Source organism: Emydura macquarii, unplaced genomic scaffold (genome assembly GCF_026122565.2).
Source record: "Emydura macquarii macquarii isolate MOO-44397 ecotype Brisbane River unplaced genomic scaffold, CSIRO-AGI_Emac_v2 contig_3671, whole genome shotgun sequence".
Taxonomy (NCBI): domain Eukaryota; kingdom Metazoa; phylum Chordata; order Testudines; family Chelidae; genus Emydura; species Emydura macquarii.
Window position 1 is genome coordinate 6,136,004 of NW_027133808.1, and position 18,706 is coordinate 6,154,709.

At 39.6% G+C, this 18,706-nt stretch overlaps 1 protein-coding gene across 5 annotated transcripts in view; it reads right to left on the reverse strand.

The window, feature by feature from the left end:
• PCCA (propionyl-CoA carboxylase subunit alpha) overlaps positions 1-18,706 on the reverse strand; it is a 415,109-nt gene that overhangs the window by 297,936 nt on the left and 98,467 nt on the right. The gene's annotated exons all lie outside the window — the stretch shown is intronic.

Genomic DNA, 18,706 nt, shown 5'->3' on the forward strand with positions numbered 1-18,706 from the left:
ACAGGAACCACAGAGACAGTAGGTGGGAACCAGGAACGGTGAGGACCTAGGAGACAGCAACGAGGACAGGAACCAGGAATGACAGACACAGGAGACAGGAACCACGAACTAAGAGGATTACGGCAGGCAGGAACCACATGGATTAAACCACAGCAGGAGTACAGGCAGGAACCACATGGATTAAACCACAGCAGGAGTACAAACAACTCCAGGTAAGTCTCTCTATTAACACTAACAGGAGGAGATGGAAGTAAACTGACTAGGGCCTGCCACCTGGGCAGACAACAATCATGGGAAAGTTCTCGAGTCTTAAGTATGAAAACTCCCACCAATCAGAATGCTTTCTTTACCTGCCTTATGTACACGGTACGCAATTTTTTTGCGCACCACACCTCAGAAACTGCACACGGCCCTAGAATCGTCTGCACATGGCTCTCATTCAGTGCACGTGGCACTCTAAAACAGAGGCCTGGTTAGACACCCTGGAAAAGGGAATATTGACATTTTGGGGAACCAGGTAACAACCCCACTTCAGAGAAATGTTATTGATCTCAACGTCTCTGGATATAAAGACTTGTGTACAAGATATTGATTTTCCACCAAATCCTGTTCACCTTAGTCATGAAACTTACTTACATACTCTTGGATGAGTAAAGCAAGCAAGGATTTGGCCCTTTATCTTAATATTTAAAAATAAGAACAAAAACCTTGATTATAAAAAGCCAGGAATTTGTATGTTTCACCAACATTACTATCTAAATTTCAACTCTAAATTGCAGTTTGGGGTCAGTACTAAGCTCTGCCTAGTCTAATCAGTACCTAAGGTAATTAGTAAGAAAGTTGTTTATTTCAAATCTATTGAACAAAATATATGACGGGGTGGAAGTTCCTAACAGAACAAGTTTGGGACGGAAACACTGCACGCCAATTTCAGCACCAAAGATGACACAAGTCTTCTTAAACGAAAAGGATCAAAACTAAATAATATATGTATTGGTGCATGGTGCTGTAAGGTATACTGCATACCTGCTATGAAAAAATCTGTAAAATTCACATATGGTTCCTATTTCCTTGCTGATTCTAAACCAGGAAGGGAAAATTTCACAGAAATTAAATTGTCCGAGTATAGAAACATGGAAAGCAAGAAACAATGCCAGCGATGTCGCAACCAGCATGAATATAGGAAATGCCCAGCATTCAGGCAAATATGCAGAGATTGTAATAAAGTTACCCATTATGCTAAAACGTGCAGAGAAAACAGGAAAATGCATGTGGTAAGTGCAGTAATGGATTCCTCAATAAAGAGGAAGAGCTGTTCTTAAGCACGAGAATGGAGGAGACTGAAAACTCAAAAGATTGCCCAATTAAAGGATACTGGGGCACAAATAAATGTAGTAACAAAAAGAGAAGTAAAGTAAGGAGCACATAAAAGTGGAAGAGTCAAAAGAATCTGTGAAAGAGTATAATGGAGCAACAACTCCAGTGTTTGGAGAATGCACACTGGCATTGAAATACAAAGAAAAAATGATACAAGAGCTTGTGGTGGTACTCAGAAGCAACCAACCAGTTTTGGGCCTACACATGTGAAGTGCTTCGTCTCATTAAGAGGATGTATGCCATAGAGACAGACAGTCAACAAAGAATCAGATATGAAAGTAGCATCATATACAGATGTATTCACAGGAAACAAGTGCCTCCCAGCGACATACATGACACAGTTATGAGAAGAAACAATCTGTAGTATGCTATTTGAAAAATTCCATAGGCCTTAAGAAAGAGGCTAGAGAAAAAGCTGCAAAATATGACAGCAAATGGTATCATTCAGCAAACAGAAGAATCAAAACAGATTGGGTAATTATAGAGAAAAAGGAAGAGGACTACAGCTGTTTATGGACCTTAAACAAGTGAACAAAAACACAGAAAGAACAACTCTGCTTGCCCACAAGAAGTAAACTATTGTCTGAGTTGGCAAGAGCCAAATTCTTCAGCAAACTGGATGCAGGATTTTGGCACATCCCCTTGGACACTGAGAACTCCAAAATCTGCAGTTTCAACACACCATTTGGGAGAAATCGCTTCCTAAGACTGCCCTTCGGAATACATTCAGCTTCAAAAGTATTTCACTGTAAAATGAGCCAGCTGCTACAGGGTCTAGCAGGCATTAAAGTGTACACTGATGACCTAAGTTGGGGCAGCACTGCCGTTGAACCTCAGGAACAACTGAGGAGACTGGAAATTGCAAGAGCTAATAACCTTAAACTGAATAAGACCAAATGTCAATTTCAAACCATGGAAATAAGATACTTGGGAGAGATTCCTCAAAGGGACTCTTGCCCATTAAATCAATGATTCAAGCAACAGTGAACATGTTAAGACCAGAAGATAAAAGGGGAATATAAAGGCTGCAAGGCCTGTTGAATTATGTCAGCAAATTCATATGTAACTATATACACAACTCAAAGACTCACCTCCACAAAGTGCATCGACTGGGCATAGATGCCAGAGCACGAAAGAAAGTTCAACGACTTAAAGAACATTCCAACATCAACTCCAGAGCTGCAATTTTTTGACTTACTGAAAGCCATCCAACTCCACAGATGCCTAGACAGGGCTGGGAGCAGTACTATTAGTGTCATGGAACAGATGGTTGCCAACCTAGTACGTCTCTAGAGCTATCTCAGCCACAGAGACTGAAAAAGAGAGGAGATCCGGTGAATGGACGTACTATTTTTCATGATTTTCTCTCTGGTGGTAGCTTCAAAGAGGAAACTGATCAAAAACAACTGACTGCAATACACAAAATGGACTTAGAGAAACACCACCAAAGATACAGCGACTACTTTTGAAAATACAGAAGTATGTGACCCTGGAGTTCCAACATGGATGCCATCTAGTAATGCAGACATTCTCAAGAGCATGTGCTCCATCTGACAAAATACATCCTGATGATCTGGAACAAGCAGTGAACGTACATGTGAACATGATAAAAGTGACGCGTGCTGTATTTACAGGTATATGGGATGTACTGGTGACAGAAACAGCTAAAGATGAAACATTGCAATGATACAAGCAATAAGTCAAGGGACGAAAGGCCGGGGGGGGGGGGGAGAGGGGGGGAAACAACACTTCCCACCTGTCTTTCCCACTATAAAAAGGAGCTTTCAGTGATCTTGGGTATGCTTTTGAAAAGGAAACGGATTGTGGTTCCCACAGTGATGAGAAGGAATATATTGCAATAAATACATTATGGACATCTGTGAATCACCAAATAAAAAAGGAGAGCAGAGAAGTTGTTTTCTGGTCACAGATAAATAATGACATAGAAGAAAGCAAATGTGAAACGGATATTACAGCAGAAAGAACCAATGACAATGCACAAACAACAACTTGCAATTCCATGGGACAAAGTTGGAGTTGACTTGTTCTTGGGAAGACATTATCATCTGGTTATAATGAACTACGTAACCAATTTCACAGAGGTAGTCTCACTAGAAGACACCACAACAGCTACAACTGTCAGGCACATTTAATCTATATTTGTACATCCTCCAACACCAAGAATAGTAATAACAGACCACAGTTTAAGAAAAGGGAATTCCTGGGTTAAAAAATACACAACTTTCATCCTGAGATATCTAGTTCTAGATGTCCTCAAGACAATGGATTAGCTCTCGGCCTTTTGGCTAAGATCATATGTACAGTGAAGAACTTACTCAGAAAAAGCAATGGATACAAGAGAAGATCCATATTTAGCAGTACTCAGCTATAGAGCCACACAACCGCAATGTGGAAAGTCACCTGCTGTACTTCCCTGCAATAGACATACAAATACTTGATTACAAGATATGGGACAAAATAAACAATGACTAAGGAGATTGTAATAGTGAGAAAAAGACTGAGAAAGTATAATAAGACAAAATATTACAATAAAGGAGGAAGACCTTTTGAACAGTTAAAAAACAGACTCAGTGAGAATTTGGCAAGATGGGCATGAGCCAGTCAAAAGCTACAGGGATCAAAGACAATTCATCTCACTCGTATTCAGAGATCACAGATGAAGGCAAAATCTTCCGAAGGAACCATAAACATCTTTTCAAGATACTGGATAACTTGTCCAATACAAGTCAAGTGAGGACAGACAAACAAACAGAATTATAACATGGCATTTGCCGCACCACTATATCCATGCTACCCTAGAAGCAGCATGGGGAGGGTTGACTCAGCAGTACAACCGCACGTCCTACACGTACCTGGTCAGCCTCTGCCCGGGAAAACTGTAATCACCTGGTTGGCTAAACACTGAGCCATGACCTTAAAAGGTCATGCAGCAAATAGCCACCAATGGAGCTTAGCCCTGCTGACCGCGGGAAACTATAAAAGTTTAAACCCAGGTAGCAGAAGGCGGAGAGAAACTGAACCCCACCTGGCACTCCGTGTATCTCCTGGGCGTGTCGGTTTGGCAGGCTGACTCATCTTCCCCGGCTTGCTTCGCTGTGAACTGATCATCCACAGCGGCTCTCCCACGCTTGCAGAATTTAAAGCAAATGTGAACTGAAACTGGCCAACATAATGTATCCTTGCTTAATCTTTGTAAGTATAATCTCACTGTAGTTTGTTACTTGTTAATTGAATATTGTTGTTTGCTACTTGTGAATTGCTACTTGTTATTTGTCAATCAGATATTGTTACTTGTTAGCTGTTAGTTGTTGATTGTAAGTTTCACAGACCCCCTGTAATTGGCGCATTTTATACCTTTTGCGGAAGGGGGGTTCTTTTCCACCTTTCCTATCTTTTGATTAAAATAAAATCTTTTAGTCAATAAAAGTAAGCCTCATCACTGCCTCATTAACCTCCTGTATCCTACAAACGGACCTTTCCCCTGCACTGTTTGTTTCTGATTTCACATGGTGTCACGAACAGGATACAGGACAGTCATTGAGAATAGTGATGCTAGTCGGTGCCCCTGGAAAAATCCCTTAAGGGCAGCCACCATGCAATTGAAGAAACTCCTAACCCAAAACGGTGCTTTCAGGGTTAAATTGAAAGCGTAACTCCTCTGCCATTGGGAACAACTAAGCACTTTCCTAGGTATACTCCTCTCAATACAAAAAATGAGGGGCTTATTTAAAAGAAAAAAAAAAGGGGGGTTTCCATTGGAACTTAACTGCCTCCAAATGCATAGAAGGAAATATAATTTGTGTACAGAAATGTAATTCTAAGCAAGAATTTGCCGCCTCCCCCCCAAGGGGGTGGAAAAGTGTTTGTTTTTTATCTTTCAGGACTATAAAGACTGGTACCAGTGAAACACCTAAAGGACAAAACCATGGAGCTATTGTTGCAACAAGTTTTGTGTTTTATGTTTTGTCTTGTTTACTAACATTGTTGTGTTGTGTTTTGTATTTTGTTACTGTTATTGTGTTTAGTATTGAAGGTACTGCATTAAGCAAAAAGGAATCAGGAAGTACTGTAAATCAATGAATTTGGTAAAAGAAATCCTGAAAGTAGATGCTTTTGTAGTATTGTACCAATTAAATAATGTGATTTTAAATTTCTAGTGCCTAAATTCAGGTAGAAAATTCACAAACTGATCCTGTTATAGGCCATGAGACTGAACACCCTGTTACAGACAAAGATTTGCCTGTAGAAGGTTTGCAAAACAGCAGCTCGGGAAAATTGCTGAAACACCCGAAGAGATTGACTGGGACATGTTATGGTTGTGTTTAAGAAAACCGAAGGGTTGTTAAATCAGTTATTCTTTGCAACAAATTTTTAGTTTAATTTAATAGTACTTTAGCTCAGTACGGAAATTTAGAAAGGGATCTAAACAAGGGAAGTTGTGCTATAAAATAAATCTTCCAGTAAGGATATAGATACCACACTTTCTGTACATCCTGTCATTTCCACTGACACTTTGTGCTGGAGTAGAAACAAAAAAAAGGCCAAGGCAGGGAAGTTGCAGGCTGCAACTACGCACAACTGTAGGAAGTCTGTTACCCTGTATTTGTACATATAGATTCTGCTCCTAATAAAAGGTTTATCTTGGGTTTACCTATAAAAGGCCAGTAAAATATTACAACCACAGCTTTAATTCTGCCCCATAGCCTCCAACCTCCCCCTTTATCCCTCCCCCCTATATTAACCTGCTTTCCACAATATATCTCTGTTCCCACCTGCATATTCACCTTCTATACCTCCTGAAAAGCAGCTGAGTGGCAATTTTCCTGAAGAGAACCTGGCTTCATTCTCCCTAGGAGCAATCCGAAGCAGTGGCCATTTTTACTTAGGTGGACTAAGGCCTCAATCCTGCGAACTCTTACTCATGTGCTTAATTTACAGCACGTGAATAATCTAATGAAATCAGACTACTCACATGCCTAAAGTTACGCATGCGCTTTTATATATTTGCAAGATCAGGTCCTGAGCTTGTATCTGCATAAGCTGTAGGGAAAACGTGGCCATCCTAAATGAGGCCAAGCATTTTGAAAGAGGACATTTATTTTTAAATTTCACTGAAGGAAAAAAACATATTTAGCTAGCCTCAGCAGACAAGTTTACAGTCATGAAAAATAGCAGGAAATAATTTTTAATTTTGTTTTTAAATTGAGAAGTGTGTTATGTCCAAGAGATTCGTAGATAGTGAATATAAGTAGAGTGCAGTGTTCTGAAGGGAGGATATAGGTGGCTTTTTAGCTAGAAGGGTACAAAAGAGGTGAGACTCACCAGAATAAGTTTCTTCAAAGGTCTATCAATTAAACCATTAAACTAACATTTTCTTAATCCTCAAGAAATTCAATCTTTATTAATAAATTAGTGTTTAAAATTTGAAGACTTGCATAACCATCGAAAAATAGCCCTTTCTGCTGATGTACTATGTAGCCAGGTGTGCCAAAATAGATGGCACGCACATCCCTATCACCCCACCGCAGTTCGGGAACCCCATTGCTGAAAATCTATCCACTCTATCCTGCACATCGCTGACACAGACACAGTCATACATAGCAGGACACGATTAATGACTGTACACACTTGCATGACAACAGCTCCCACTGTGGATTTTCCAATTCCAAAGTGATTTCCCACTGACCAGTAGCAATGCATGCTTCCAGAATGCAATCACCACTTGCTTCTCCACTGTCAGTGCAGTTCTAATTTTGGTGTCCCTTCACTGCATGACTGGGGTGAGCTCAGCACACAGATCCAGAAATGTGGCCTTTCACATCCGAAAATTCTGAAACCACTGCTTGTCATCCCAAACCTGTATTACATGATCCTACCAGTCAGTACTCGTTTCTCAGGAACAGAAGCAGCACTCCACCACCTGCAGCTGCCCCGTGAATTCCACCAACAATCTTGAATTGTTTTTCTATGTCCTCAGCAAACTGTCCTCTAAGAAATCATCACAGCCCCCATTGTTACATTTCCTCAACTCAGTCGGCAAATACAGGAGATTCATGTGCCTGTATTTGCAACATTCATGGTAACAGTGCAGAGCTCTATGAGCTCCAGGCTTCTTTCAGAGATGGCAGACACCGAAAAGTGCCACACAGGTTTGTGGGATTTTTTTTTCCCCTAAAAGGTGTGAAAATTATGGGATATGGATGGCATTATGAGATGGAGAAAGCTGCATGCTAGAAATTTGACCCCAAATCCCAGAGATCCACAAGCGAGTCATTTCTATCTCACAACACATTGCAAAAATATCTCAAAAGACATTGTGCTGGAGAGAGGCATGTGGCACACTGAGATCCCTATGGTGCACAATACTTTGCACTGACAAGCACTCCTGGTGAGTACGTGAGGATAAAGCAAGTAGCCAAGAATATATGTGCACAAACAATATATAAACTTCAGCAGCTATATGCTGATGTTAACCTGCGTTGACCAAAGCATATAGTTTAGACATGGCCATATAAAGTCTGTGGCTATGTCTACACTGACGGTGGCCAAGTCGCTGCCATCAGATCGACTTATCTGGATCGACTGAGCAGTCAGTGAAGACCCGTTCAGTCGATCCAGAAGTCAATGTACTAAAACCACCTCCTCAAGTGGCATAGCGCTGCGTCGACAGGCGCAGTGCAGTGAAGACAGCACACAGAAGAGAAGAGCAGAAGTCGACGGGAGTTAAGCAAGTTCTTTGCGTACTTTGAGTAACTCCCAGCGACTGCCGCCCAATCACCGAGGTAAGTAGATCAAGCCTGTGACATCTGAGGATAGAATCCAGCTCTCCTGAGGCCCAGCCCAGTGCTTTAAAACACCAGCCCCTTTTCTTCTTACAAGCATCTGCCTTATTCACTGTCTATTGGGTACACAAAATGAGATGGGCTTGTGTAGAACAAATAGTATTTGATTAAATAGTGGTAGCAGTAATAGTAAAGAAAAATGTATCAATGCATATGCACAAGAGACTGAATTAAGACTGCACAAGCAAAACCTTAATTCTGACATGACCTTTCGATTGCTTGACTTTGAAAGCCTCATGTTATTTTGATGTAGTGTTTTTATGTAGTTCCATTTGTTTTTTAAAAAACTAACTGCAAAAACAGAAAATCCATTAGAACCACACTGAGCCCCCAAAGAGGTAAGTGGCAGGTCTGGAATCCAATATAGCTTTCTAACCATAGTGCAGACCCCAATAAACTGAGCTACTGGTAGCAATAGTAGACTGTTACTCTTGCGGACCAGCCACTATAGAGGGAATGTGAAACTCAATTTGCCAGTGGCTTACACAACTATTTACTAGACAGCAGAGGAATGCTATTTACTGGGAATCCTGGGTTCCATACTAGTTTCTTGGAGGCAATGTAGCCTATGTGTTACAGACCACATGAACTAGCATGTAGATTCAGCACATTCATTACAAAAAGGCAGTGTGGATAAATCATTGAGACAGAACTCGGGTCTCTAATGTTTCAAGTCTGACAGAGCTGAGACCAGAACTGACCTGAGCAACTGCTCAGTTACCCTGGCTGTAAGATAGATAAATCACACTTGCCTACTTCCTAAGGCAGTGAGTATGAGGAATTGTTCAATATTAAGGGATATGAACAGCACATAATTAACCCTAGTCAGTGGGAGAGCTAGGACTAGAATTCACTGTCTCCTCCTGGTTCCCAACCAAGTGCACCTTCCCCGAAATCAAAGCACAGATAGTGGTGCTGCTGCTGAATCTCCCCCAATTTGGAGGTCTCGCTTTGTGCCTCCCACATGGAATGTTTGGTGAGGGCTGGGAGCATGCACAATACACAGAGCACACAGAGAGCTCTGTGGGGAGAGTATGCTCAGAGCAGATTTAGAGATTTTAGCAGCCACATTCTAACAAGCTCTACTGAGCATGTGCCAAACAGAAATTTTCAGAGAGACTTAGAACTTGGCAAAATCTACACAGATTTTCAATGACATAGCAAAGGGCACACCCCTGATTCTAGAATTATATCCATTACAAATTTGAAGTTCCTGCTCCAAATCACTTTAAAAAAGTGAGTGGAGAATATTTTAGCATTGGCAGAACTACTTTTTTCCCCAACCTTATTCTTTGGAAATAGCCAAACCATTTTCACTGAAACTTTACAGACAAATTCTGCTGAGACAGAGCAAGCATGGGGGGGGAGGGAGCGGGCGGGCGCGCCAAAGGGTTAGAGTATGACAAAATTATAAGCAACTGAAAACAGGTGCTTATAATGGAAAATGTTAGGCAACCTTAACTATAGGTGTTGCTACCAGCTCTGCCTCTTCTGCTAACAGAGTATTTTGTGAACTACTCTGAACTGAGTAAAAATGGTATGTATTCACTTTTCTAAATGAGTTATTACACATAAATGCTCTATTCATCAGTTAAACTACAGATAGTATCTAACATGCAGAATACCTAAACAAATACAACAATAAAAAACGAGGGTTATGTGCTCACAACAGTCTTCACCATGTATAAACTGATTGCATGTCCTATCCCTAGAGAAATAAACTAAACAAAAAGCATTAGAGCAAAATTTAAAATCAAACAAAAACTGACAAAGTGGTATGATCAACTGTGCAAAAAAAAAAAAAAAAAAAAAGCTAATTAAAGGGAAAATCTTCTCAACATTTTCCAAAAACCTGTTTATAAATCAGAGTTGGCACCTTAAAAAAATAGTTAAGACATATTTTGGAAGATCCAACAAAAAATGCTGGCTCCCAAAGATCTTCAAAATATAGGAAAGAAATGTGAAAATAAGGAAATCACTAACTCAAGTCTGGATCAAACAACATCTTAGTTCTACATTTAATCAGAATTCCAGAAAATTATAAATGGGAAAAGTCCTCAATAAAAGGAACCGATGGCCAATTCTATAACCCTTTATTCATAAAAATAGATCCTCCGACTTTGAAGACTGTAGGATCAAGATTGAAAGACAACTACAACAGCAACTGTAATTCACAGCCCTGGCATTTAAGCTGCATTCAATAGTCTCCATATCAAGTTTTGATAGTCCAATATCCTACAAAATAAAATAACCATAAACAATTTTTTTTAAATGAAGTATGCTATTGAATTGTTCTTATAAGAGTAAAAGGCATACATGGGTAACCGAGAAGAAAATGGAGGTGCTTTTGCTAATCATCAGCATAGGTAGAGTTGGCACACTAGTTGGAACAGCTTGCATTTCACAATCTACATGCCCTTTATCAACATTTCTTAACCTAGAGCTCTGGCTAATTCCCAGTGTGTACATTCTACTTATCTTCCTTCCACCTCTTTTTCAGATGTTAACAGAATCTGAAAAAAACCCAGCATAGATCCTTTAATTATGTGTATAGGACCTAGCACAATGGGGTCCTGATTGGGCCATAGAAGTTTGTTGCCATACAAAGAAAGAACAATGACAATATCAAAAATGATTGATGTTGCAGTGCAGTTACATTTGCTGTACTCTGCATTACCCATCATTATGCACTCAAAACAGAGGAAAGATATACGCCTTCATTTATACATTAGAAGTTACCAAATTACACTTTCAGACAAGTTTTTGTTTGGTTCTATGAAGGGTGTAAATATGCGCTTGTTGGGTAGTATTCTATTATTTTTCTACTGATTTTTTTTTCTCCAGCATTACATCAAAAGATATATACCAATCTCTTCATTGCAATTATAATCAGATGAGGGCTCTCGCCATTCATAAAATTAGGATTGAATTTAGCATAAATATATCTCCAAGTCTTCCTCTGGTATAAGATGTATGTGACAAGATTACAAAAGTTGTAACATTATGTGTACTATCTGGAACAGAAAATCTTATGATTACTATGAGCTCAGACTTCTAGTTTATGCAAAATGTACACAACTTTAGTTCTCTTACCCCAAATCCATCCTATATTCATTTACTTGTTCATACATCTGTTGCATTTTTTCATAATCTTAGAGTCTGAGCTTTCTGGGGAAAGAATTGCTTTTGTTTTACCTTTTTGTACTGGGGCCTCTAGGTGGTAATAAGTAAGAAATCAAGGCAATCGACTCCTATCTCAGAAAAATGAATTCCATTATATTGAGGATTGCGGTCCTACTCAGAACTGACATACCATTGAATGACAGACTTGTATACAGATCTTCAAAGATAATTTTCTGATAATAGTAAACTGAAGTTACCAAAGAAGCCTGCAGACAAACACTTCACCTATTTGTTGCTGTAATACAGGCATACCCATTCCTCATACAAACCCATCCTAAAATGCACTTTTATATATATGACTCAAAAAAAACAATAGTTCAATACCTGATGTTTGATCCTTTGCTGCAGATGCACCAGCTATTCAGGAGGCAACCCCCACCACCTCCATCTCACTAACACTCCTTTTTAAAATGCGTTTGAAAATCTGGATCTTCTATGTCATCCAGAAGACAGCAAGCCATCATCCCAGTTCTCCACACTGGTATGAGTGATGGGGATGAACCAGTTTGTGATTATACAACATACCAGAATTTCCCTGGTTGGCTGCTGTCAGTTTCTGCATATATAACACTTATTTTCTAAAAATGAAGCTTCTAGCACTTATAGTTGTGAACATAACCTTCAGAATGTGACCCAATTTGTTGCTGAGTCTGCAGAAAGATGGCAACAAATGCTCTGAAGGCCAAATGTCAACTACCCTCTCACACACAGGAATAAAAGATCAAAATACAGACATGCTGCCATTGTTCCAGTGTGCACAAGCTACTAAAGAGGACCCAGAACATGTAAAAGCAGTTCTTATGTATGGCACCGTTTCTGTAGTGAGTGATAATATGAAATACTTGAAACCAGAATTAGTTGTACCAGATGTCTAACCTAATAAAAATATCCTTCTCCCTACATTTACTTCTTCTCCAGCATCCCAATGTTTACCCAATCTTGATTTGTGATCATGAGCTCCTAATCTCTGGACCAGTGGAAGGCTGATAGAAGTAATTAACTTATTTAGTGGGAAAAGGCCTCACTCACCTATCCCACAGCACAACTGACTCACTAATTAAGAGTATGATAAAATGCTGTGTTCATTTTCCCTAAAGGAAATTGCTTATTAACTTGCTGGTCAGAAGTAATGTGTGGTATATTGGTTGCTGCTTGTGACAAAGCAGGAACCAGAAATTGGGAAGAGAGGTGGGGGGGGACAAAAAACAACAATTTAAGAAAAAAATTAAATGTTCAACACATTTTGAAAAAAATTTCAACAAAATATATTAACAACACAATAGCTAGCTGAAAGATAAAAAGTATGGATGGAGACTTCAAAAAAATCAGGCATAAATCAGCATCTTTGCGATACAAATGTGGAAATGTAAATGATTGAAGCTGGATACAAACTTAATACACTCATATAAGAGAACATACAGTCGATATTTTGCCCCTGAAAATGCTACACTGTGCTTTGATGGAAAATTAAAATCCTTAATTAAAAACATTGGTTCTGTAACTTCCTGACACTTGGAACAAAAAGTATTATCTGGATTTATATTTAGAATTTGTTAAGCAAATGTATAGCAAAATTATTTACACAGATATAAGACCAATGTCTGTACTCAATTTTTGGTCACTGGGAATATACCTGGCCTTGTGCAACTTCTGACAAATTAAATTTTATGCTATAAATCGTCTTTTAATAACAACATTTTTAAAACATTTTATAGAGGTTTAAACTTTAAAAAAAATGAGAACAGACAACCGCAGTTAATGCATTTAAACTTTTTAAAGTAACATTTTGGAGGAAAAAGCATTCACAAAAGCAACAGGCAAGTCATCAGAAACAAACAGAGCAAAAACACTCTAGGAAACCAAATACAAATCTATTTTCAAGAGAATCTTTAGCTTTTGCCGTAGGAGCTGTCTGAACCTCCCATCCCTTTAATTGTAGGGACTACTTAAGAAATTCTATGTCAGCAATCAGGACCAGCACTGAAGCACAACTATAGTCATCTACTTTCAAAATTCTTGAAAACCCATTTAAGGATGTCAGTAGGGGGTAAATTAAAGCCACATGCATTAAGAAGCTAATAATTTGAAAAATGTACAGGGGCAATGAACCCTGAAGTTATCAAGCATTGAAATGACTAAAAGTGTTTTGTGTAGTTTAGTTAAAGTAACTAAATATGGCCCAAAAAATGCTATTCTAACAAATGTTCAAGTATAACCTACCACATAATGAAACTATATTATTAATATTTTAAATATAGCATTAAAACTCTGTGCCTAAAACATGACACAAATTCATCATCATAGGCACCTTTTTATTTCTTATATAGGTTCTTATATACTGGCCTCCATTATAGTTCCACCTCTAGTTAAGTTGTCCTACTCTTCCCATCATAAAACACTTTCAGTTGCTTATTATATTTTGCCATACTTTAACAGTTTGTGCTGAAGTCTTCCATACCTGGCATCTTCCTCTGGCTGAATTCTTTTGGGAAAGTTTCAGCAAAAATGATTCCAAAGTTTCCAAGAATGAAAATTTTAAAAAAGCTCTTACAGCTATTTCATTGGGAAGATCTAATACCCCCCCATGCTTTGGAGCAGGAACTTGAAAGTTGGTAAGGGAGACACTCTGGCATTAGAGATGTACCTTGTTTCCCATCCATATGAAAATATGCCCAATTTGGCCAAGTTATAAGCCTCCGAAAGTCTCAATTGCACATGCTCTATAGATACTTCTTACAAGTTTGACACTTAAATTCTCTGAAGATTCCATCTGCACTGGGCATACTTCAGCCCAAAGTTGCAAAAGTTGAACAGAACTTTTATCTGAAACTGATCCTCTCAACAACTGTGGGGCCATAAACAGAAAGTCTCTTTGGTGTTCTCTATGCTCCTGCTGCAGACATCCAGGCCATGTGGAAGAGAAAAAAAAAAAAAAAAAGAGGGGACACATGCCACAACAGAATACAGAGGGGTGAGGAATGGGACTGGCAGGAGCAGAAGAATGATGTGAAGACAAATTCATTAACATTTATAATGTACTCATACTTTACATAAGTGCCAAAGAAACACCTATGAGGAAATTACTAATCTTGTATTCTGTTCATCTTTGGCTGCTGTGGGTCAAATAAGCCATGAGACCATAACCTGAATGTGGAGGATAAAGAGAAATATTGAAGGACTACCCATTCACTGAATGAGGCAGGGATACTATGGAAACAATTGTATGTGATCATGTCATTAATGACGACCAAAATGCACAGGCAAAAATGAACCGAATTAAGGTTTCAAGGGCAACCTTAATTCTGGCATTTCTTAACTCCTGAATGCTTGATTTTAGAACCTTAATAATATTCTTTTAATTTAATTTTTATATTCAATATCCAACATATAGAAGAATTCCTATAAAATATATAATATAGCCTTGTTAAAGCTACGTCATCTTTAAACCAACTAAACTGAAGAGCCAATTGTATAAGATCATGATTAGGCCAGCCATGATATATGGTTGGAATGCTGGCCAGTGAGGAAGAGAAAAGAATAAGTACTTCACACTGCCAATATGAGAATACTCAGGTGGATGCTGAATAAGACAAGAGCGGACAGGCTATGCAATGAAACAGTAAGAGCCATGATGCAGGTAACCCCCACAATGAAAAAGCTAAAGAAGTACTGACTGATATGGATGGGTCATTTAAAACAACAAGATGTGGAACATGGTATCCAGAGAGAACAAGAGTGAATAGTCATGGAACAAAGACCACAAGGAAGACTTTTAAAAAGTGGTTTGACGCTGACAGACGACATGAAGAAGGTTGCTGCCCGCTTGTAAGATGTACTTGACAAGCACACTTTTTTTTTTTTGTTTCCAAGAGCTGTTGACCCCAAATGATGGGACAAAGGAAAGGCAAGGAAGAAAAACTCGCTAAACCTAACTGGCTCACAGGCAACATGATGTATGTCTACACAAGAAATTCGGGTATAGAACAAACTCCCAGTCCCCAGCTCTGTAAGGCCTGAATTAGTTTGAATTCTTGCAGTCAGGGGGTGTAGGAAGGTGTGGTGGCCTTCCTCCGAGCCGGGGCCCAAAGAAGGGCCACAATAGTGGGGTGGGACAGTAAAAGGGCCGGCCGCCCAGCGATAGGTCTGGGCGGCCACTCAATCCAGCACCAGAGGGGCGGAGCCTCAGCCAGGGCTGAGAGTATAAAAAGCAGGCCCCACAGTTCAGAAAGGAAGCTGCTGCCAGAGGCAGACATGCTGCCCCGCCAGCTGCAGCGAAGGCCTGAACTGGGCTGGGCCACTGCCCCACGCGAGCACCTCCTGGAGCGAGGCCCCCGGGAGCGGCCCCAGCAACCAACCACTAAGGGATGGATAGGGTCCCCGGGCCCCCTAGACTGGCCTAGACCTATAGGCCCCAGGACTGGACCAGGCCCTTAGGCCCCCAGGAGTGGACCGAGTCCCCTGAGCCTGAGGAATGGGAGACCCCCTCAAGGCCAGACCCGACCTGGAAGAGCTGCCGGACACCGAGCCCCCAGAGACAGGACAAGACCTGAAAGAGCTGCCTGAGGCCAAACCCTACCCCAAGTCCTGTGACCTGGAAGAGATGCCCCTCGCAGAGGAACTCCCCGCCTTGTCACCCATGGACGAGGAGGGACTGGCTAGTCTGCCACGGGCTATGTACCCCAGTGACACCGAGGATCCCACCAATACAGGTACCTGGGGATACAAGGAGGAAGTGGCCCAGGGACAGCCATAGCCATGGGGACCGGGGCGATAGACTGCTTGCTCGCCTGCCCTGCCTGAGGTTCGGAGCGATAGACTGTTTGCCTGCCCGCCATGTCTCAGGGCCGAGGCACCGACTCATCACAGATGCGAACATTCCCTCGGTAGGAAGGTGCGGTGGCCTTCCTCCGAGTCAGGGCCCGAAGAAGGGCCACAACCATGGGGCCGGACCAGACCCCATGTTACAGGGGGCCATGACTCCACTTCATTTTTATCGCCTCTGACAATCAGTTTACACACAGTGGTCCCGTGTAGTTGCAAGCACATTCTACGTGGGTGCAATAAAGAGCATGCACACACTCAATCCTTGGGTAGCACCAATGCAAAAAGAGAAGAAAAATAAATGTAGAATAGTGACGTTAGTGGTCAATAACTACACAATAGGTAGTGGGAATGTATTTATCTAGCTTGATATCAAAACATGGTTCCTGAACACACATAGCTTTCTGTATTTGAAGTATTTTTAAATCTACACTGCCCTGCGGGCAATAACTGCTGTTTCTGGGCAGATACTAAAGTAAATAATGGCTAATAAAGTGATGGAATGTATTATCTTTTCCAAAAAATGTCTGCTGGCTCCTTAAAGAAGTGGCTGAAATATTTAAAGTGTTCAAGAACTTATGCATATATTTATTGTTTTCCCAAGGATAAAAAACAAAGTTCTTAAATGATCTGGGGGCACAAAAAGCAATGTTTGAAGTACTATACATAGCAGCAGAACTCTTATCATAGAATATTAGGGTTGGAAGGGACCTCAGGAGGTCATCTAGTCCAACCCCCTGCTCAATGCAGAACCAACCCCAACAACTCTGTGCTTAAATCCACTGATGTACATGAAGGAGTTATGCGGTGCAGTTGTAGCCATGTCAGTCCCAGGATATTAGAGAGGGAAGGTAGGTGAGGTAATATCTTATTGGACCAACTTCTGTTGGTGAGAGAGATGAGCTTTTGAGCCACACAGAGCTTACATATTCATTTTCTATGGTCCATAAGTACGACCATCTTTGCTGGGAGGACAACTATCATTGCCCTTCTTAAAAAATAAAGAGATGAACTGGAATACATCAACTTTTTACTGCTAATTTTTAGACTCTCATTCTGTTACAGAAAAAAAAAATAAAGCTATGTTATGACTGAGTACTTTTTTTTTTTTTTTTTTTTTTTAAAAGACTGAAAAGGGTTTTTTCCTCACGTTATTTGAGGCTTAACCCTACTGCACTGATCTAAATATCACTAAAAGTAGTTAAATAAACCTGCTCTTTGGTGTCATGAGTAACAGCTAATGCCTAGTTAATTAGCAACAGATTACTAGTCTGACAAGCAAACTGGAACTAGTCCCACAAGTAGCACACCAAGCTATAGACAGGAACCCAGTACGATTAATTAAAATTTTAACACTGCTCCATCTGCACAATTGTTCATGGTAACACTTACTGTCATTTTATCAGTTTAGATTTACTATGTTTGATAATTAGTCTTAATACACTTTAGCTGTTTTAGAAGGAAATAAAACCAAATATTAAAAAAAGCAGATATTGCTTTTAATTCCAGAGATTCCATGCTAACATGTGAATACATTTATCAGTGCAGTTCTTTGTGTTTAAAACTATCAGTACTACAGAATGTTTCAACATCTACAATTCTGACTTGGGGGTGGAGGTAGTTCTCTCTTCTATAATACAGATTTTAAAGTCTTTTCTTTCAGGAAACAAATGTAAGAACTATATACACTCCTATAGCCCTGGGTGCAATTATAGCATATATGAGGGTTGTATTGTAGGCATTGTACATATTTTAGATATTTTACATGCACTATAACAACTATTATACGTTTATAGTACAGTAGCTTCCAGAAATACCAAACACGATTGGGACACCACCACCCCACCCCTAGAGATAGGATTATGTACATGCTTAAGTATATTGCTGAACGGGAGTCCCATTTAGGAGCCTAAATAAGTATTTAAGATCCTATCTTTGGTCTCCTATTTTTTAAAATCTTGGCCTTAATCTCTCAACTGTAAAGAGTACTGTATTACTTTAACTGAATATTTGCTTTCTTTTGTAAAAATATAATTCACTGAATATAAGCGTTCACAGAATATAACAAAAACAGTGATGCAGTAAAACCGGAATTAAAAAATATTTGATCATTCTATGGACTGTAAATTTTTAGCAATATTATAACAAAACAAAAGTAACAAAACCTCAATTTGACATATTATACTGGCTCTATTACGACTCTTAATAAATGCAAGTCTTTAATTATTGTTTTGATAAAATTTGCAAAATAAAATAAGGAACACTTTTCTTTTAAAGTTACAGGAACAAACTCACTAGAAACAAAATTAAGTATTACAACACTTAATTTGACATGGTTTAATTATTCCTTGTTAACACCTTATCTGATAAAGTTCACTTTTTTGTTCACAATTTTTATCTATTTATTTGTTTGGTGTAAAATATCTATCAAATAGTTTGTGCAAACATATTTTAGCCTATGA